This window comes from Platichthys flesus, chromosome 5 (genome assembly GCF_949316205.1).
Source record: "Platichthys flesus chromosome 5, fPlaFle2.1, whole genome shotgun sequence".
Taxonomy (NCBI): Eukaryota; Metazoa; Chordata; class Actinopteri; order Pleuronectiformes; family Pleuronectidae; genus Platichthys; species Platichthys flesus.
Window position 1 is genome coordinate 15,381,427 of NC_084949.1, and position 23,615 is coordinate 15,405,041.

The window sequence follows — 23,615 nt, forward strand, 5'->3', positions numbered from 1 at the left end:
ATCCAGTGTCTGATTAGTGTGCCCCGTGTATGTATATGTATATGTCTCGCTTGCACACACTGGAGCCTAATTGCCTGTACAAGTACTTGAGTGATTGATTTGTGAGCCAGCGAGGTCTGTAATGCTGACAATGTTTGAGCAGGACTGCTGACTACTGTCAAACACACACAGACACACACACACGCACAATCTTCAGCACATTAGAGTCATTGAGTTATAGCAGTGGCATGAAGAGAAATATAAATGTTGTGTGTCAGCAGGGATCAAAATAACAGCAAAGCAAAACTGAAGACAATCCAGGTTTCACAGGTAAAGGTGGAGGATCAGAGAACTTAACTACAATCGTTTGGTTCTTTAAAAAAAAAAATCTAAACTAGTCTTCAACTTGTGTCTGAATGGATCAGTTACAAGCTGGTGGAGTGAAATCCACAGACAGGAATTCCCTCCCTATAATCCACTGTAGCCTATTTAAGTCTAAAGTGTTCATGCACTTTTGCATGAATTCCCAAGAAGCCCACTCAAAAGGGGTGTGGGGGGGGGGGGGGGGGGCAGTTGATTTAACTGGTAGCCATTAACAGCTATTACAGCTTTGTGTCTGCATGCACAGGCTTCGCCATAAAATGTCCACCCGGTCAGCTCTTTAGCCGATGGCGTGGCTCGGGCCGTGAGAAAATACCTCGGAGCATGTTTTGAGGGGGGGGGGGGGGGGGCATCAAACCTCAGTGCTCACTGAGCGTTCACTTCCTCCTTAATCTCCCATCAGCATGAAGAAGAAACTCATTTTATGAGCCGCCCTGAGGCGAGAGGAGCTCAAATCATCTCATAGTAAATTTGACAAGGAGGCGACGCACTGAAATAAAAATGTATTTACTCTGGGTTACAAAAACAAACAAATCTGTGGCACCACAGTATGGGAAGGAAACAAGCTGTGTGGATACCAGCCAGGACAGCAACTACAGAGACCAAGAATGATCCCTGATCAGGTGATGTTAGAGATCAATATGAACTGGCTTCAACCTGACACGAATACGACAGTGATGTTCCATTTAAAACTGGAGCTGAAACACCAGTAAAACAAGTTGGATACCAACACACTGCTCATGCTGGGAAGGGAGAGATCATTTGGTGTCACTCATATGTTTGATGTCCTCCAGCAAACACACGCACACACACACACACACACACACACACACACACACACACGCACGTCGGATCGGCGCCGTTGAAGGATGGGGAGAGGTTGTCATGAGAAGTTGACGCTCTGATGTGCATGTCAACAACACGCAAACACGCGCACCCACACAAACACCTCCCCCCCCACCCCCAACAAACACACACACCCACGAGATCGCGCAGACACGACAACACACTCACCATATCAGCTCCCCGCGCTGCGCAGCCGGTGGAAATAAAAACAACTCGCGGTGTGAATAGATGGAAGCTCCGTCGTGTGTCTGCGTAACATCCACCGTGGCTGCAGCCGCTCTGCCCAAATAATCCAGCGCCGCGCGCCTCTCTCTCTCTCTCTCTCTCTCTATGTGCTCCCCCTCCTCTTTCTCTCTCTCTCTCTCTTTCTCTCTCTCTCTCTCTCGCTCCAGTTATTCCCACCCCGGTGAGTGCACAGCTCGGTAAAGTGGTTGTTCAACCCTCCTCCTACCCCTCGACGTGGCGGCTGGAGTGAAGTTCGGGGCTGGTTTTCAAGCTCGTAATCCCCGCGACGGTTGTTTCGGGGGGAGTCCGTGATGTGGTGCGGAGAGACGTCAAGAGACTCCCGAGCACCTCCGGCATCAGCGCCTCCCTCTCTGCCTTCCCCCCTTTCCTCTCCTCCTCGCCCGGCAAGAGATGAAACCGTCCCGATGTCAGAGGAGCGGAAACTGTGCTCGACATGGAGCCCCCTGCACGCACTGTCAACCTGCAGCCAGGCGGTCACACGTTGACTTCACTGGGGTGTATTGTGTGACAGCAGCAGGGTGCAGAGGAACCGAGTGCAAGGTTCAAACATCATGTGTATAAAAAAAAAATCTATATCTCATTGAAATGTTGTTCAGCTGCACACCTCTGGAAAACAGAACCTTTACTCATCAGGAAATAAGAGGAACCCTTTCTATAAAATATGACATCCTTCCATCAACTGCTGATTCAATAAGGTGCACTTGAAAGTCATAGGAGTGAATTATGAGTCATATATTTCTGATCTGAACGATGCAGGCAGACCCTTCTGGATCAGGTCTGCTTAGAGAAATAGAGTTCAGTTTCTCTGCTTTACATTTGTGAGGCGAGCTCCCAGAGCACTTTTTAATCACTGCTGGAAAAGTTTTGTGTTTGCCGCTCCCTTTAATTAAATCAAATACTTATTGATTTCTTATCCCCTACCCTGTTAACTTCACTCGACTATTCAATATTTTATTTATATTCTTTAAGTAACGCTTTTAATTTATTTCTTATTTTAATGCTTATTTTTTTGTATTATATAATGTTGCAAAATATTACAATCTGTCATGACGCCTTTTATATTCTATGTAAAACACTTTGAATTGCCTTGTTGGAGAAATGTGCTATATCAAACTGTCCTTGCCTTTATAACTGTTAGCTCTGTAGCTTTGAGCAATGACAAAATCGAATTTGGAAATGATTTCTTCGTAAAGCACTTATCTGTACTTAAAAAAAATCTTAGAAAAGAAAAAAGTCTTAATTCTCATTTTTATATTGTTAATATTGGTAGTAAGTGATTAAGAGAGGGGCAGATATCAGCTGGGGATAATGGGGCTAACCCCCCCCCCCCCGCCCAAACCTGGTTCTGCCTAAATTAATTCTAATTGATAAAAAACGTATCTATTTTAATGTCTGCAAATTCAATTTTGTGTTTTATTTCATTTTCTTTTTATTGTCAATGAGATATTTTAATGAAAATTAGATCTGACTACTGGATCAAATCTGCCTATGAAGCTGTAGGGTGTTTGGAGGTAGAGATCAGTCACGGGGATTTATCACAGGCACCAACGATCCGGGGACACAAATGGAGTTGATCTAATCTTGAATGAGGAGCTGCTGCTTTGATAAACTTGGAGATCGCCCCAGTATTTCATAGAGTTATGACATTTTAACCAGTGGTTTCAAATTTGGTCTGTACAGAGACACAAATAGGAGTGGATTTTTAAACCGATCACAGAATAGGAAAATGACTTTTCAGCAGAATGGATGTGAGAATGGTTTCCCACTAAAACCAGCGTTAACAGCACCGGCAGTGGTTTGATGAGCGTTAAAATAAAGTCAAAGATCCTCCCACATGGGACAATTTCAGAGGGCTTCGGCACCAACGTGATTTGGCAGGCGAGGGGTTTTTACTTCTACTGCAAATTGAGTGTAATTCTGCTGGATTTTGTTGAAACTTGATGCATCCAATAAAAGCCTTTCAGGTTTATACGAGCTGGGCTGTGACCAGGTGGGTCCGATGAAGCTGGCAAGACACTGGCCCTTAGATGTCTTAGATGTAAAAAATGTGTTATCGATTGTTATGATGTGTGCCCATTGCACAATGGCAGGTCAACAACTTTTTATAAGTTCTATCATTGTTTTGACAAAAAAACAAAGACTCCAAAAGAGGTCGAAAAGGGAGGATGGACTTGAGTCTTTGAGCACATGCTTTCATGCAGATACACACACACACACACACACACACACACACTTATTCGGGCGTGCTGACCTAGAGCCCAGTCAGTGGTGCAGCAGATTCTCATCAACGCAAAGTAAATGAGATGAGCTGGAGGAACATAAACGTGCGTTTGTTGCAGAAACTCCTCAGCTCAGTGGCTGCAAGGAAACACTATACCTCAGGCGAGGGACACACACATGATAGATAAGACACACACACAAAGAGAGACACACACACACACACACAGAGACACACACACACCAGGGACAGAGGGTAGAGTTGTGCCCGCTTTCATCGGCACACACACACAGACACTCAAAGCAGAATAACTCAGCACAGCAGACACAAGGGGCTTTCTGTTGAGATAACTTGACTCGAATCTCGAGCTGTATTTGATTAGCCTCACGACATATAGCACCACACTGGGCACACATTTGCACATTGCACATGCACCCAACTGCAAGCATGCTCTGTCAACCTAGAGGATGTATGACTCTTAATAAAAAGGTCCTACGTTGCAAATTGTGCTGCATATGTTTTTGTTGCTTCACACCCCGGTGCCCCCTCAATGTCAAAATGTGTCTACATTACTATCTGTCAGCTCTGGATTAAATATTCAAGTGATCCTCTGATAAGGATGTATGGTTATATGGGTTCAATATTCATGTTGTGTGTGTGTGTGTGTGTGTGTGTGTGTGTGTGTGTGTGTGTGCTTGTGTTAGTGTGTGTGTGTGTGTGTTGTTGTGCTGTGTGTGCATGGATGGATGCTCCCTGTATGTGAAAACACGAGACTCTCCACAGACATGCTCACCCAGGTTCACACGTTCCCTGCAGGCATACAGTCAACCAACTCATTTATCAGTTTTCAATGTTTTTTAAGTCATGCATGAACGCTGCCTTTCCTGCGCCTCTCTCTCTTTGTCTGCAGTAGCTACACGAGCTCAACACAAAGTTCTCTCGAAGCCGGTGACTTGAGCAATAAGTCACCGATTTTTTTTTTTTTTATGTGCACGCATTTTCAACCAGATTACACAAACTGCAAATTTTCTTTTTCCTCGCTTGCAGAGAAAAAAGTGTCAGAGCGTCTTATATATAAACGATATAGTTCCCAGAGAGCGATGCTGATAAAAAAATAATCCTGCAAAACTCACTGTCATCTCCACTGCCACCCTTCCTCCGCACGATGTTGCACAAACACACAGTCACATGTCCTTCTCCTGCCTCCTCTGTCACTGGCTCTTAATCCTGTTTCATTAATCACCTGAACATGTCCTCCATCACCCCCCCTCTGCTGCACAGTTGCACCATACGCCACACTCAGAGAAGTGGGGGGGGGAGAACGCTTGGAAGTGAGTAATTTGGGAAAGTGATCAGGTGACAAAAATAACTATAACATATTACCTAAAAACTATTTTCTGTTGATTAACAGAAACGGGAAAATACACAATATAAATTGAGATATACAACATGTAACTTTGGCCACAAGGGGTCTGTCATTCCAAACAATAGCCTGGGATCATGGGAGTTGTTTTAACCGCGATTGCCGATGAAGATCTACCGGATTCAAATCATGTTCTAAATGTATGAAAGTCGTATTTATGTAAGCAGCAAATGGCAATTAATGATCATGATCCCTTATGAGTGACAGCTAACTGGCTAACTGTCTAGCAGTGTGTTTTACCTTTCCATTTGAAGTTCACCCCTGAGGTTACTGCAGAGACAGGTAAAGTCAGGGGTAAAGCAGATATGATGCAATTAAAAGGCAACCAAAAATTAAATGCTCCTTTTCCTTGAATAAATTTGGACTTTCTCCGGGTTTGGACATTCCTGGAAACATTTTGAATGCAGATATATTGAGGGTCAACGATTTAAGTTGACGTGACCGGCAGATGTTGATGAAAGAAAAAGTATCTTATTCAGTTTTCTCATTTTAATGGCTCTAAAAGTTTTCAGGTATCACAGGTTAACATTGGCCTCATGGTCACGGTGGAGGAACTGGTGAACTTTTCACAGGAACAGTAACAGCTTGTTTACACACTGGGCACAACAATGGACTAATGGGGGGGAAATAGTTTCCCACTGTGCTGTACATCTTGCACTGACCATTACCGGTGTGCCAGTGGACCTCTCCTGTACAGCACAAAGCGTGACTCATCGTAACAGGGAAACCACGAGTGCAGCCAATAACATTAACGATGGCTCCATTAAAGTTCGGTGGCTACCAGCAGGGCCATGACAGGGAGTCAGCATGCTCAGTGCTCGAGCCCTTGAAGAGGAACAGCAGGAAAACCATCATTAGTTTTATTACTTTGACACCTTTGACACCTCTGACAGCTCAGACAGGACATTTCAAGTCCGGCCACTGCTGTGAGTCAGGAGCGTTTCTTAACAAACGATTCAGCCACCTGCTACACACAGAAAGACAGAGTCTACCAAAGTATTATTTGATAAATGTATTGGTCAATTGACAGACTATTGATAAGCATTAATAATCATAATCATTCAATGATATCACCAGTTCTAACCTCAAAATGTGATCATATTCAATATATTATGAATATTATAAATGTGAGCAGTGTCAAATATATGACAAAAATACATCAGAGCTGAAAACATCCTAACAAACTATTAAAAAAATAAATAATAATAAACATACTTTTTGTTAAAAAAAACATAGATTTCTACATTCAAGTATATATTGTATACGATATAATCTTTTTTATGAACAGAATAAATGAGAGTGAGGAGTGTTTTTTTTTACAAACAGAAAGACTGCAGAGTCTCGAAATAACAGAGCTGAAAAATAAACATGTATTGAAAACACAATTATCTGCAGATTTTCAACACAGCCTTGCCTGACATGATAGAGAATAGATTCCACTGTGTGTGGAGCGTACTGGGCTACACTATAGATGAGTGATTGGGTGGCTGTGGACGTAGGAAGTAGTGCGGGTCCTCCACTAACCAGAACGTCGGTGGTTTGATCCCAGTCTTCCCCACTTTGCGTGCCAAAGTGTCTGTATCCCTAATTTCCCCTGACGGCCGTGCCTGCAGTCTGAGTGATGTGTGATAGAGAGAGTGCTGCACAGAGATGCACTGTGTGAATGTGTGTGTTACTGAGCTACCGACCATATTACCTTAATATGATAATGTGAAAGGGAAACATTTGAAATCACAGCGACTCAGTAAACGGGTTCTAGTTTCCTCACCTTGAAAAATCTCATGACTGATGAGGCGCGTGCGGAGCAGCAGCCCATTAAAAGCCATGACATTTCAATAATTGCCTATGATCTCAGCATCAGAGAGAGCCACAGTTCCACCGACAAGACACACACACACACACACACACATACACACACACGCCTTAATAGCTGACGTGATGCATACACTTGACCCCTCCACCCCACCCCACCCGCTTCTCTATCAGACTCTTGACCCTACCCCCCCCCCCCCCCCCCCCGGACCTATTTGTCCACAAAAAGTAACATTCTCAAAGCTTCAAAGATTGATGACTTTTCAATAGACACACTTCCTTCCTCTCATATGGAACAGCGCTGTGTAAGTGTGACTCTGCACGCCTCCGTCTACACACACCCTGTCATTATCTCCTCATTCCTTCCGGCACCGACTCTCCGGTGATAATATATATTTTTTTAAACCCAGGCATATGAGGCTGCTCACCATTAGTGACTTGGCTGGTATTACAGATGGCAGCTTCCCTATAGTTGCACCTGGGCAATTACAACCATCATTTCATAAAGGTAGTGCAGCTAACAATGAGAACGCAGGCAGGGGTGCAAGGGGAAAGGCTGCTGGCTGGGTGGTTCTAACTCCATGCATATGAAAGCTACAGCATTATCTGTAATCACAGGGATATACGTGGATAACAGCAATTTAATGGTTTAAATTAACTCTACGTGTAACCTTTCCTTTCTTCTTTTCTATTCAGGTGGTAAAGAGCACTGATTGAGTCTCTCTGGCTCCTCTTGTTAACATGTGGATTTGGCTGCGACAATGAAAAGCCTCCTGAAAAGGAAATTCTGAGCAATCGGGAATTTATCAATTTACCGGAATCGAGGCAGAAATGTGCTTTGAATCTAAATATAACTGTAAAAAAAATCTCCATCGCCGGCTTTTCCATAAGCACAATACAGATGAGCTCGGCCCGGGCTGAACTATATGTTATAGGCTTAGTATGTTAGGCAGCATTGCAAAGAGACGGGGGAACATGCAGTGTTGGTCGCTTTAATCATGCACAGGAGACGGATCCGTTGTGTGCCACGAAAGGCAGGAAGGTACGTCTCTGCAGAGTGTGTGTGTGTGTGTGTGTGTGTGTGTGTGTGTGTGTGTCTGTGTGTGTGTGTTTGTATCCGTGTTTGTTGTGTGTGTGTATGTGCAGAGTCAGAAATCAGGCAGTGACAGTTAAAATAGCAGCACGATGGGGAACAGCCTCGTATTCCTAAAGCAGCTTTTATTGAGCACTAAGGCGGGGTACAATGATGAACATCCACTCCGCTCTTTTCACATCGAGGAAATTGCATTTGGGAATATTGAGCGAGCCGGTGTGATGAAGTACACAACCCCTCCTCCACACGTGTTTTTTTTTTTTTTTTTTACCGTACTGTGCATTAGCATCATAGTTACAAAAAGTCCAAGCTGCGCGCCCACATCACACACGCACGTAGGATCTCATTCAGTCTGTGTACATGGATTGGATGAGCTCCCTGCTATTGAAAGAGCGGAAATGAGAATCCGCACAAACAGGAAGGCAGAGGAGTAAGAACACAGCGGAGGAGAGGAAGTGGCAGAAAGAGAGAGAGATGGAATATAGCAGCGAGGAATGAATGAGCAAAAAAAAGGCAGACACCTTTCACTTGCTCTATGCTTGTGTTACTGAGGCTGATTCATCCAAATGTGACCGAAAGGCACATCACGATTATTTCCGTAAAAAAAGAAAAATCGTTTTTTCTGAAGAGGTCGGAGCAGATGGAGTCAACAGGTTCTACGCAAATGGCGAGTAGACAGATCATTAAGCAGTGGCTGCTGACTCCATCAAAATGAGTGACGAATGACAAGCTAAGCAGCTGACGCATTAGTGAAGCGTGGTGGGGCTGCATTGTGCAGAGCAGCGGCCGCTCCAGACGGGTGCATTAACGTAAAATGAGAAGCACTGGGAGGCTGTTTGGACAAAATACTGATATTTTTTTGGGGTTATGCAGTGAATCCAGAAATTATGCAGACCCTTTTATATGTTGTTATGTTGTAGAACAATGTGAAAAATGTTTAATCATCAGTCTACACCAAAGCACAAAACGAATTTGGGATTAATTTCCGTAATTGCAAAAGCGTATTCCGCGACTTAACTCTGTACTTAGTTCAAAGTACCTTTAGCAGAAAATGCAGCTTCAAGCCTCGACCTTTGCACTGGACGAACCATTCTCATGTCTGCCAAGAGATGTTTGGTTGTGTTCCAGTAAGAGCCTTGGATAAACCATTAATTCGCAGAGGTGTCCCCAATTGGTAAACGTGATGTCACCAAATGCAACGATACTTGGTTACCTACTTGATCACCTGATTTTATCATATATTTTACTTTAAATGTTCAAAATGAACATCGTGAGGTTTTGAAGAAGATATGAAAATCCTGTTTATCTGAAGAAGAAGAGCCATTTTGTTATAGACTTCTGAGGAAAACCGACTTTATTTTGCAGCCACTGGAGTTGCCCTCTGCTGGTAATTTGAGAGAATAAATTTTTGAGGCACTTCCACATTGGCTCCACTTTCTGGACCCGGAGTCTTGATACACTTGTGTATCCAGTCTATAGATGCATTATCTTGGCTGTGAGCTTAGGGTCATCGTCCAGTTAGGAGGTGAAACTTTATCCCAGTCTAAGGTCCTGAACACGCTGGACCAGGTTTTCATTATGACTATCTGATCACTGATCCATTCAACTATCCCTCAATCTTGACTAGTCTGCCTACCACCCTGCTTCACCTTTGGGATAGTATTTGGCAGTTGATGAGCATTTTCTCAGACATGACAGTTGGAACTAAGGCCAGATAGTTCAAACCTGGCTTTCATCAGACCGGTGAATTAAATTTCTCAGTCTTGGAGAGCTTAAGGGGTTTTCATACGTCTTTTACCGAGGAGAAGCTTCATTCTGGCCACAAAGTCAATATGAAGCCCAGTGGGAGAGGAGTGCTGCAGCGGTTGCTTTCCTCCTGATGGTCTCTCCCATCTCCACACAGGCTCTTTGGAGATCAGCCAAAACCACCACTGGATTCTTGGTTTGTCTCCTAGTAAGGCCCTTCTCCCCCCTAATTGTTCAGTTTAGCCAGGCGGACAGTTTTTGAAAAAGTCGTGGTCCTGCCAAATTTCTTCCATTTAAGAAATTATGGAGTCCACTTTAGTCTTGGGAATTTTCAGTGCAGCAGATCTTGTCCGTGGGTTCTCTAGACGTTTTTCCCGACCTCGTATAGTTTTTCCTCTTTTATGAATTGTTAGCTGAGAGACATTATACCATCAGCTGTGTGGCCGTCCATATGAAATCAAATATATTTTACCACATATGAAATTTCATTTTGATTCCTTTTCAAGAAATGTTATGCTTCATCATTATAGGTCATTGAATGCACATTGATGAGGAAATGATTTAGCAAAATTTATAATCCTTTCTGAATGTGCTGTGTATAAGCCATACATGTCAGTGTGCAGAGATGCATACATTATAATTTGGTACAATTTTGGAGAGGATTAACATATTCTATGAACACACACTAATACACACACACACACACACACACACACAGACACACACACGCTGATATGTCTATAATGCAGGTAAATAGCTTATTTACGTTAACATAAATGCAGCCATGACAGGGATATCATTTTCATAAAGCTGTCAGTTACGTAATTGCTCAACTAGCAATTACGTCTATACACAGAGCAACAAAGGCAGACAGCAAAATCTGTGCCTCACACACTAACGCGAACACACACACAGGTCACGGAGAAGTGGCTGTCACTGTGATTGGTTCCTGCTGCAGAGCGCGAACCCACGATTATCTGTCATTATACACCACAGCAGCTCTTGCGGGCTGGATGCCTCTGCATGTGTCTGTGTGTGCGTGTGTGTGTGTAATAGTGGGAGAGATTGGCAAATTGCTGGTTATGTGAGCGTACTGAAAGAAGAGCGGAGAAATGTAGAGAAGGAGGAGGAAGAGGAGGAGGGGGAGTGTTTGAGCAGGCCAGACAGAAATATGCAAAGTGGATATAAAAGGAAGCGGAGGAGAGATTGATGATTATATTTGACAGTTGTAGAGAAGATGGGATCACGGTGCTGACATATGTCTGGTGACCAAAAACCCGGCTGATGCAGCAGGCCCGAAGTGCAGATGGCCACAGGTTGAGGCGCTCAGTCGGCGTATGACTGGTGCTCCATCATGTTAGACCAGTGTGTGATCGCACCGTGGCTGGTGTGCGCACAGATTTTAAAACGTTACAGGACAGCAGTATTGCATAGTGCTTTGCATTTCGTCTACGAGAACCCACAGTGTACGGTCTCTATCTGCTCTGATTCACAGCAGCGCACCGCTTTCAACAACTGGATAATTTGTTCAAATTAACAAGGCGTGCGGTGGAGAGGTGGCTGGTTCCCTTTCGTTTTCACCGCACACAGCTTTATGATATGGGTCAGGGTTAGTTAAACTCCCTGAGCCATTATGGAGGCTAATCGCAACAGAGCGAAGGCAGAGAACTAATATGACAATTAGGTAGAATGTAAAAAAACAAAAACATTTTTTCAGTTTAAACTATAAAATTGATTTGTTTTTGCCAAATTCACAGGCAGTGATTGGAAATCTTTCCACACCACTGCTCATGTTTTTCTTACTGCTTTTTGACAGCAAGGAAAAACACAAACTGAGGTCAGTCCCGTTTTTTAATTAATGTATCCACATGCTTTCATATGTTTGTGCAGTGTTAGTAATTCAAAATATCGTTTTAGGGCTAAAACCCAAATCTTTTGACCAGGTTTGAATTATCCATCTGCAAAATGCAGCAACATTGAATATTTTGGGGGGGGTGGTTGAAGTGATGTTAAAATCACGTTACAAATAAACATCACTTAAAAAAAGTTTCGAGAAACAACAGAAACTGCAGACTTCATAACAAACACTTACATTTTCCCCATCTTTGTGCTCCTCATCATCACCAGTGTCAGCTTCCTTCATATCCGAGGCACCTAATTCATGGGACTGCTCTCATGCGATCTACTTCCTGCTGGGGTCTAAAAACTAAAGTCTATTCCTCTGTTCACATTAAATGTCTTTCTTGATTCTCTTCTGATCGAAATGATTCTAGAAACCTGAACACCTCAGCACATAAAACTGAGAAAATGTGTGACATGTTAACTGTCATTTTGGGTGTACCTTTAATAAATAAGGGGTGACCGTATTCCATTTCTGCTTTGTCCTCTTCATCTCTCGTGGGACATGGCACCTCCCTGAGCACCCCACGTTGTTCCCTCTTGTTGGCAAGAAGTTGAGCCACACTGCTAGGTTATCTCATCAAATCCTTCTGTCAGAATAAAAGGTCCTTCAGAGTCAGTCTCAGTGGAAGCTTTACGTGATCTGCCTCCATTTAATACAGGTCCTCAGCCATCGCAGTCATTTCTGTCCTTTTTTAAGTGACAGTGCCCGTGCTGTGGCTGCTGTTATAAAGATAGACATTTCTTTCGGGCCATGCCAGTGGCACGGCTCTGGGGATGGCAATATCTGACTATTTTGGTCACGACTGCAATATCTGAATAACTATTGGATGGATTGCCATGAAATTGTACAGAGGATAAATCCTACTCACTTCAGTGATCCCCTAGCTTCTCCACTAATGCAATGGGGTTGACGTTTAGGTTTTGAATGAAATGACTTACAAATATCAGACAAATTACTATTACCAACTGGTTCTCGCATCCAGGTGCCCATAGGGATGAACTGAAACCACTCTGCTGATCACAAATATTCACAATGCAAAGCCTTTAGGTGGAGAAAAGAAGCGGAAGAAAAGAACAATAAAACTAGTGTTTTTCCTTATTTTATTATTAAAATGTATCAATAGTGGCTAAGATTAATGTTGGATAATGCCATGATAGGCGACTGCAGACTTGTAGGTGTGAACGTGAGCAGAAATGGCTATTTGCCCTGTTATGCTGGCCAATGGGCCCTTTAAGGACAAGAGGTACTGATAATGGATGAATGGTTGGATGGAATTTGAATGGCAAGCCAGACGTTGAATACAAATATGCAAAAATACAAATACTGTGAAAAAATAAAGACTTGCATTGAAATAATCTTGACTTAAAGTATTTGCAGCAAAACACAGACAAAGTATTAAACTAAAAGTACTGATTTGGTCCCTTGGACAATTTTATTATATCATTATATGATTAAGAGTGAAGCAGTAGTGTGTAAGCAGCATTTTATTGTAAGAGCATCAAATCCTGGCCTCACCCAGGGCACCAAAGGGCTAGAGGTGGACCTAAATCATCATAGCATCCTCCTCAGAATAAATCCATTTTACTGTACATTCTTAACACATATCCTGTGTGTGTGTGTTTATGAAGTATGACACTGATCTGTCTCTGCCGGTTTTACAGCTATGCTTCCATAATCCTCCATCCTAATCCACTGCCTATGTGTGTATCTGTGTGTGTGTATCTGCGAGTGTGAGTTTGTGTGCGTTGTCTCTTTATGTCTGTATGAGGCCTGTTATTTAAGCTTTTGGCTTTCAGAGGGGCTCTCTTTCCCACGCCTTCCACACTATATGTAATACCATGGCTAGCCCTCCAGTCATCCACTCCTCTCCATCGAACCACTCAACACAATGGCCTGGAGAGAATCACTCGGCACTCCACAGTCGATATTTCCATTACCATAACAGTCAACAGAGTAAACACAGAGAAAATTGAATGGGTATGGGTAATATTACTTTAAATTAACTGATGAAATGGGTGCAGTGATGATGGGAGAGAGTTCAGAGAGCGGTTGAACATGTCGGAGCAACTGAAGGATAGAAGAGCAAAGCAACCAATCAAAGTTAGTCTCCTCACAGTCTTCAATTCTCTCATGGTCACATCCTTATTAAAGGGGGGGGGGAGTAATTCTTACGATCATACAAAGGTAAATCTGACGAATACAGAATTAACATATTGTGCATGATTTTTTTCTCTCTTTAAATGAACACATGTTTGTTGTTTTACCTCCACCAAGGAGGTTCTAGTGAGGTTCAATTATGTTTTTAGCTGGATGACTCAAAAACTAGAAAAACGATTTCCATGAAATTTTGTGTAGGGGTGGAGTAGGCCACAAGGAAGAACCCACTCCGTTTTGGAGAAGATAAAAGATGGATCCAGGATTTTTCTTTTCCATTTCCTTGAGATATGCTGTCAGCCTTTGCGGAGGAATGGACTCTCCGAGTGCCCTACTAGTTATATATCTTATTTTAATTTAGCTCATTCTCTTGACACTGTTTACATTGTATGAGCAATAGTTTCCATCCTAAGGGTGGTGACCCCAACAAAGGGAAACCCTAGATCATAGACTTTTTTCTAAAAGCTGCTTTTTCTTAATAATTAACTTCATGCCTTCAGGTTTAGAAAATATACAGAAATAACTCAGTCCAGCTCAACAGATAACAGTGGGAACACATATGCAAACCATGATGACGTTTTACACATTTTAAGAGGTGGATGCCATGATACTGGGGCATCATGGGTGTGGTCGCAGCAGTAAAGATGAAACACTGCATGTCATCCTGGTGATAAGTTACTCTTAAGGAGGTATTTCTTTGACTTTTATTAGAGATTAGACAAAGACATATTGAGGGAAAGGAGACATGCAGGAGACAGCAAGACAAGAAGGATCATATCAAAATGACCAGCTCTCCTCAGAGTGCTTGAACATGAAAAGAGAGAATAGTAAGAGGTTGATGAGTGGGACCCTCAGCCAGGATAATCCCATTAGCACTGTACTGCATGTTAAGTCTCCACTAATGACTGATGTGCGTGTGTGTCAAATGTGTGATCATATACGCAGTGTGTGTGTCTGTGTGTGTGTGTGTGTGTGTGTGTGTGTGTGTGTGCGCGTGTGTGTGTGCGTGTGTGTGTGTGTCTGTGTGTGTGTGTGTTAGTGTGCATGTGTGCATGTGTGTGTGTGTGTTTGTGTGTTTGTGTGTGTGTGTGTGTGTGTGTGTGTGTGTGTGTGTGTGTGTGTTTGTGTGTGTGTGTCTGACTGAGTCTTTTTCGGACCATCCTAATTATCAGATGTGACTCACGTGAGGGTAATTACAGCATCTGAGACGGAGGGAACAAGGCTACAAGTGACCCAGAAATCCACAAGCTAATGAAGCGATACGACACACATACACACACACACACACACACACACACACACACACACACACACACACACACACACACACACACACACACACACACACACACACACTCATTCCTTTTCTCACTCTCACTTCACACAGAGAAAGTCGGGGACACAGCGGTGGAGAGAAAGAGACGGACAAAAAGACAGAGAGGGGGAACAATGTTTCCTTCAGACTACATTAAAGGGCCGGGAGATTTGGGAGGAGCTGTCAAAAGATGCCCCGTCAAGCGGCTTCTAGCTCAGCCCTTGTCCTAGAACCAGCTAATCTGGCTGCTCTCTGTTGTCTGTCATATCTGGCCACGGCTCCACAGCCCTGTGGTCCTCTTCCACAGGCGCGGATTAAGCCTGGCTACCCGCGACTAAATTCTCTATTGAAGAATCATCTAGGTGTAATCCCTGTGTGAAGCCAGCCCTGCATGGTACAGCATATTGTATCTGTCACAATGGTTATTATACACAGGAGGCTGCACTTTCTCTGGAGATACAGCGTGACAAGGAGCTGCTGTGTATCGGTGAATAGGAGCGCCAGGTTTGCTTTTAACTGTCACGTAAAATGAGATCAGTTCATTTAAGGTGGCCTCCCCGGGAACACATTAACTAATTCTGACAGGTTGTTTCATAACTATTAAATTATTCAAATGTTAATACACTCCCATATATCTTTAATAATCTTGTACTTTTTTCACATTTGCAATAACATTTAACATTTATTTCATTACATACTCATTAAATGAGAAATATATGCTATTTCACAGCAGCCATTTAATAATGATAAATGTCCTTTTTTTCAACCTGCTTATCCCAAAACACATCCCCTAATTAGAATTTTTAAATAGAAAATTACAAAAATTATTGCAACATTATCGCTGAAAGAAAATTCCAATAGAGAGGGAACTTAACTCCCCCAAGGCTCAATAGTCCCCTTAGACTCAATCAAGCTGCACCAAATCTCCCACACTCACAGTTCTCTTAATGTGCAGCTTTTTCTTTCCATTGAGATTAATGAATTATAAACGGTGAAAATGTTGAAAAACTCCACATATCAATGAAGCCCTTGGGTCTGGATCTGCACCAAATTCTGATAACACACACCGCATCCAAGTTTCGTGTTTATCCATTCATTTATTTTTTTCCTGGATTAATCTTCATTACAAACCCATGGTCTCATTTATGAATGGAATGTCTATGGGTTGTGCACCATCTGCTGTGCACAAACATATAGTGTCTATAGGAAAGAAAACCGTCGTATTACTAGATGTTGATAACACACACAGAAGGGGAACAGAACACCACTTTCTCTACCATCTGCTCCAGATACAAAGACATTTAGAAATGCAGTGATCAAAGATACAGCATCATCATCCTCAATACTAACTTATTAAACAGACCAGACAATGGCATCCATTCATCCTTCCATCCATTAATCCATCCATCCATCCCTAACAGGGTTGCTCTGGTGCTGTAGCCAATCCCAGTTGACATTGGACAAAAGGTGGAGTACACACTTTACAATTTACTAAATCCGTTTAGAGGGGGGAGGAAAAGTTGAAGTCAGCAAAAAACCCAAGCAGCATTGAAAGGCTTGTTACCCCCTAACATGAGGCTGCAGGTCCTGTCATGATGTGTTTACACTTCAAACCAAGTTTTCAACAATTTCCATCAAGTTGTACAGGCCTGAGGATGTCAAACTGTCCCTATCAGAAAACTGTACTTTCTTATCCCCTTAATAATCTCAGGACCCCCAAGATCCATTTTGCGACCTCCTGTGGTGTCTTGACCCTCAGGCTGATAACGACTTCCTCAGAAAACAAATATCAGCAACCTGAAGTTGTTCGGTGTCTCAGAGCCAGAGGGCGTCTCTGCTGCTGGTACCGGGTTGCACAACAGCTCCATTGACTCAATGCAATTTGAGTGATGAGCGATATGAAGTGCGACCCAGTCATGGAGTTGGCCTGTCTGGCAGAGCAGGTTACCCTCAGCCCGTACTCCAGCCATCACAGGTTCCCCGTCTCTGTCGCACCTACGCAGACTGAACGCGCACGTGTGTCTGAATAAGTGTGTGTGTGTAGGTACATGACTCATCGTTGGAGTAAGTTATCTTGATCAAATCCCAATTACACAGAAGAGTGTCTCTTCAATGCTCCGCTCTGTGTGCGGATACACAAACAAATAAACGTCACGGAAAACACGCGCACACACCCACACGAAAAACAGAGACAGACACGCACACGCATGGACACACTCACACCGGCCTGGAGGCACCAGGCACTTAATTTCCTATTCCACCCCCTCTCCTCATCCTCGGCACCCTCATATTCCTCTCCGGCCCCCCCCCGACGCTCAGCCCTCAGTCACTATAGCAACCTCACACGGAGCTGCTGGCAGCCGGAGGACTAATCACGCCATTACAACATCTGTCAGGAAAACTCGCACACCCACAAACATGTACACAAGCAGCTGTCCGTGCATTGAAGTACACACACAGACACACACACTTTTTAAGATTAAGGTCAAAGATGACTTTCCTACCTTTGCTCATGGTTCATCCTGGAACATGAAGTTGAGAAGGGGGAGCTGAAATGGAAGACATTTTGTTAACTGTCTGGACAAACGATCAATCAATGAAAAAAAAACATATTGACGTGTTTTTTTTTTTTTTATTCAAAGTTTTCTTTTGGCCAGGAATATTTATTTCCCCGAAAACCTGTCCAAGATGAGACAGGGAGATAAATGAAGGCCGGGTCTGCACAGGGAGGGATTCTCTGCTGAAAATGGGCCAGTGAAGTCTGAAACATGCCTGCTGGGTATGTCGCTCTGCCGCCACCTGTAGACTAGACCCGGTACTCCAGCTGAAGGAATTCTCAGGACGGTGACCTCAGGAAATTCACCCGAGGAACTGGAAAGAGTGAGGAGCAGCCGAGTTCTGCAAAGTAAGCTCCTGCTGCGGACCTGCAGTGTTCCACATGCTGTCTGAATCAAAATCAATCCCCTGGATGACGTCTCACTGGCTTTACTGTACGGTGCATCCGACTCCCAGTGAAGCGCTGCACTCGGCTCAGTCTACTCTGTGCATCCTCAAACAATACTTTCAAAGAGTTCGATGAAATCTATTTTTGTTTATTTTTCTTTTCTGTTTATTGAAGTTTGGAGTGGGCTTGCAACCGAAATGAGTCACACACACACAAACTCAACTCAAACTCCAGCCAACAACAGAAAAAAGGATAGTGCCACTTAGAGTAACACACACACACACACACACACACAAACAAACAGCCTACGTGCAGCCTCTGCATCTTTTATCAAACCAAAGAGGGGTGAGCGAATGCTTTATATTTAGAATTATGACACTATTCCGACTTCAGCGCTAACATGAGAGGAAAGCTCAGCGGTGCGTGGGGGAGCTGCGTGTTCAATAATGTATCAGAAGCAGGGTTTTTAAAAACAGCTGGGGATCGCCGCTCTGTCTTGTCCCGTCTGCCGGTCTGTCTCTTTGCATGTCTCTCCTTCAAGCTGTCCGGTGTGACGGCAGCAGATTTGCCACTCCTGTGGGGAGCTGATGTTTGGTTAAACTTTCATCCTGTCCACCGTGTCTTCACTCGCGTCTCCCCGTCCCCGAGGACGAGTCTTTCTCTGTGCTGCGTTCGCTCTCTTTCTCTAAAGAAAGATCCCCAACACTTTTAATTTCTTTTTTGTACTGCTTCACCTCCTCAGTAGACACGCCAAAGCCTTTTATAAACAGCGGTAGAATCCTGTTTATATATATATGTGGATGTGTGTGTGTGTGTGTGTGTGTGTGTGTGTGTGTGTGTGTGAGAGTGTGTGTGCGTGTATATGTTTCTGTGTTTGGAGGTCACAACACGACGATCAGTGCATACCTGTCTCAGTGCACACGTCCACTGTGCTGCTTCATCCTTGAGGAATGAAAGACCAAGAAATCTCCAAAGAATTCTCCTGCAAAACAGAATAAAAAACAGAGAGAGAGCATGAAGAGGGGGAAGAGGAAGAAGAAGAAGTGGAAAATAGGGAAGGGATAAGGAGAAGAATCTTAGCCCTTCACAACTCCATGCTCTTAAAACCAACTCTGGCTTTTCTACTAAGTTCTCAGTGCTTGCTACCACTTGCCTTTGCATCTGTGCCTGTGTGTGTTCGTGTGGTAGCATTCAGACCGGAGCTTCCTACCTGCAGCCTGAGTTCACCTGCTGCAGCAGAGTTGTTCAGAAGGCAGGTCGGGCCAAATGGACAGCTCCAGCTCATCTCCTATACCGGGAGCTTTTAAGGCTTTTAAGGCTTCCATGCCAGCCTCTTACAACGTGGGGACGTGCGGGGGTGAGGGGCGGAAAAGCCCGAGTGGGAAAAGCATGCAGCACCTCATGTATGATGATAAGAATACACCCTGACAGATCTGTAGGGGTTGATTTAGGACGCATGTGGATACTAGCGCAGAGGCGTGTGAAACGTAAGCAGAGAAAGACTGTATACACATTCTCCCACACACACACTCACACACACACACAACTCCAGATGCTACCCCTGTGTGTTTTGCAACTGCCGTGACCCTGTGTGTTTGTTATGCTGAGTTCTTCTGCCATCTACGGAGTGCAGCGGAGCACACTGAGTCGGAGCAAAACAAGAATCACTTCGCTGGTGGAGAGTGAAATGAGGATGGGTCTCAAAGGATCGCGGGCAGTCGCACAGTTATTGTCTCGGCAGTGACTTCCAAACCTCGGCTGAGCCTCGAGGCCCTGCACGCTCCGCAGCAGTCCTGTGAAACATATACTGCTGTGAGGCACTTTTAAAACTATTTCTTAATTAATTGCAAAAGCCTGTGACACCATGATATGATAAAGCCAACAGGGAGATCACACGTTGACTATGATAAGACGCTTAGAAAAGATTGTGTCAGTGGCAAATGGAGCAAGGTGTCATGACATATCATCCCCACTAGTCTGTGCTGTTACACCATTCCTGCAGTTTGTGCTGCTGACCGACTTACTGGATAAGAGTGGATGATGGCAGAATACATTAACGGCAGCATCTGAAGATCTTGAGACTCGAGACTTGAGGATGCAAATGAAAACTGGGACAGAAGTCATCACTCTTGACTTATTTGTTTTGAATGGGGATCACTCACTGTTTTCAGGTGGGGGTATCAACTTGGCATTTGATGCCGAAACAATTCGAAGAATCCGTGTCTTTGCTTCTGCTGCGCTGATCTGACGCGTGATCGATTTCAGTGCTGCCTGGGCGTGCATGTACGTGCGCATGCTGAAGACGTATGTGCGAATGCAGGTTCACACTTTATTTTCATCTGATCTGCTATCGCGTCCTGTGCTTCTCCTGCAGCTATCTGACAGTAGCTGGAGAAAGTCACCTGGGTGGAGGATTATTATAAGCATCGGTTTCCTTCTACTGTGGGCTCCAGTTTTCCTCTCCATCACGTTGTTTTCCTGTTAGGTTTCAGTGCTCCCTGGTTGGAAACCACCTTGTTAGTGAGCGTGTGCTTCACCTGTGCTGGCCCAGCAGAAGTAATTAAAGCCTTGGCAGCCTTGTGCAGGCGAGGAGAAGTGTTTGGAAACTAGATCATTTGGAAAGCTCATGTTGGCGCAAGCAATTTCGGCTCGCAGCTCTCGCACAATAAGCCGGGAGAAGTTATGTTTATCCTCCTTTGTTTTCAGTAGACACTGCATAACTGTAGTCTCCTCAGCTGATTTCCATGTGATTAAGTGGCACCCGTGGTGAACGTCTGACTGCAAAACCCTTTTAGCGGCTTTGAATCTGAGCGAGGCCTCTCGGGGGAGCCCTTCAGAGCCGCCCCTTGACTCCCTTTTATGTTGATGGCTGAAGTGACTCTTCAGTGAGAGTCAAAATGTTGATATTTGCCTCGTCTGGACTTCGCCTTCAAGGTCTCCGCTGTCTGCAGGAACGACGCGGGGCATTTCAGGTCACAGCAGAAGGCGCTTTCGCATCCTGCCTTCACACCACGAGCAGAAACTATCTCCGCACAGCGATGGCCCAGATAATTTTTTTTTGATGTCTAAACCTAACCAGGGCAGCCCAGTGGAACTTTGGTTTACTTTGGTTTGGCTTCACTCAGCATGTGTGAAACACTCTTCTTAGGTTTTCTGTCAACTTGACTCAACATCAAGGCAAGTGGGTTAGCTGGGCGGAGGGCTGGGCTTCAGATGACTGTATCTTTAAAGGGGACATATTATGAAAATTCCACTTTTGTAGTGCTTCTACACGTTAATGTGGGTATCTGGCATGTCTACCTTCCCAAAAACTCTGGAAAAAAACAACTCCTGCGATTTGTTGTGGTTCCTCTATGTCAGAAACGATACGCTAGAGTGCGTAAAATGGGATACGACCGAAATAAACGTCATAGTCACACCATGCCCATGTAGGGAGTCTCGCTACATGGCCTTGGACGAGCGAGCTAACGCTAGCGAGCTAACGCTAGCGTTTATGCGGCCACTTAAATGTCTGCTACCCGTCAGACATTTAAGTGGCAAAACAAGGGACCCCCGGGACATATCTAAACGAGTTGACTCAACAGTGTGGAAGGATGCTGCTGCTGCGCCAGCTCAAGCTCCCACTGCTTCCACTGCTCCCACTGCGGGGCTGCGCTGGGGAGCTGGGGCTCTCACAGCCAGGCTAACCGGGGCTGAGGGGGGCGGGGGCACTCAAAACAGGTTAAATTGAGGAGGGCTGTTTTAGACAGGGTAAATGATCCTTGTGGTATTTTGATGTCCCCTTTATGACTCACTGAAAGTGTATAGGGTCGCAGCAGGACGGCACATAACGCTGACCTGATGACCTACAACCTTTCTCACCAGACACAACCTTCCTGGAGCCGCAGCGTCTCGTCTGAGCACGGCGGTTTTCAAATGTGTTTCAAGATCGTATTCTCATCAGCAGAGTCATTTTTGTGTGTTAATGTGTGTGTTTGGCGTTTGCGGGCTTTACAGAAAGAGATAGGCGTCTGAACTGCCTCAGCCAGGAGGGTTAAGCATTTTTGAAGGATAGACGATGCACACGATGCTGGCGTAATTCAACTGAGCCTTCAAGAGTAACTCACTGTTCTACAACTTGTGGAGAATAAAGAGAAAGGGCCTTCAGCAGAATGAGGATTATTTATTTACAGATATGTCCATTGTGTAGCTTCACTCATCCAAGCAACATGTACATGAGACAAGGTAAGGTAAGGTAACAGGGAAACAAAGACACACACACACACACACACACACACACACAAGCAGGAAAAAAAATTGCCTCACACTTTAATTCCTCGACTATATACAAAACAATTGGCTGCACTTGGAACCTAAAGTAGGATAGTTACAGCTACATCTGGCATTTTTAATCAAGTCAGATCGCTCTCCTTCAGTGTTACCCTCATTTCTTCACTCAAAACACTAAACGCACCAAATCTCTTTAAAATCATCTGCCTGTTTTAAGATTTTTGAAAAAAAAATGTAGCCAGAGCAGTGGTTAATACTGTAGGTCACCTGGTAGAGCCAGCAAGCATCAAGACCTCATCCAAAAGAGGCTTAGATTCCGACCCGTGGCCATGTATGCATGTACTCCACTCTCTTTCTAACCCTCATTCACAAGCTTACTCTGTCCTATCCATTCAAGGTGATAAAAAGCCCCAAAAATACTTAGAAATAGATTTATCCAGAACACAACCCTGAATGAGAAAAATTTACAGAAATGTAGGAAAAAACCACCCACATCACACAAACATGTTCAAATGGAGAGGGAATAGTTTATCCTCCCTTTTGTCTAAAGCTGGCTGTTAAATTGAGGTTAGATCAGAGATGAGGGCAATTTACAGACTCTGTGACTGTGTGACTTTAATTAAGTCTGCGAGGGTCCGTGCGGACCCCTGGACAGATGTCCTTGTAAAGCCCTACTTTGTGACCACGGCTGGGCATACACCAGAAAAGAACTGGATACTAGATTCATGCACTGTATATAAGTACTGTACGCTTGTTCTTATGCTTGTTAAGGGACCCATTGAAGATGAGAGGATATACAAACATATCCCGGTAATTTATTTTAAATATTAATACGGTCTTGCCTATGTTTAGTCCCTTTCTAATCAAGCTGTATACATCAAACACAGGAGCTTCTCTTCCGACTGTCAAGAGGTTGCGATGATATTTTCTGGTGTGTATTTGCATCTGTGTGCGCAGAGACCTTGATTATATCAGCACAATCATTGTTCATACCAGGTGTCTGCTTTTTAGCAGCATTCAGGCAGACACCATTACATAACCTGCCCCACAGTGTCTTTTATATAAACAAAATCGAATTTGGCTCATTTATGTATATCGGTGAAAGTGCGCACATTTATCAAATAAAAAATTCCACTTCTTTAAATATTTTCAATACTTACAGGCTAAGGTGCAAGCGTCTCCTCCATCTCAAAACATAGAGGTGGAGTCTCAGCACTTGACGAGAGGAGATCCAACAAATAGGAGGAAGATTTGATGTCAGAGCTAAAATCCAGTTTGCAAATTTA

General features: G+C 44.0%; 1 protein-coding gene across 1 annotated transcript in view; it reads right to left on the reverse strand.

Moving 5' to 3' along the window:
* The window catches only part of ptprdb (protein tyrosine phosphatase receptor type Db), an 86,408-nt gene extending 84,894 nt beyond the window's left edge, over positions 1-1,514 (reverse strand). Inside the window, exon 1 of the mRNA XM_062388459.1 lies at positions 1,375-1,514. The gene's annotated coding sequence lies outside the window, so the exon portion shown is untranslated. The remainder of the gene's footprint in view (positions 1-1,374) is intronic.
* Between the last annotated feature and the right edge of the window lie 22,101 nt (positions 1,515-23,615).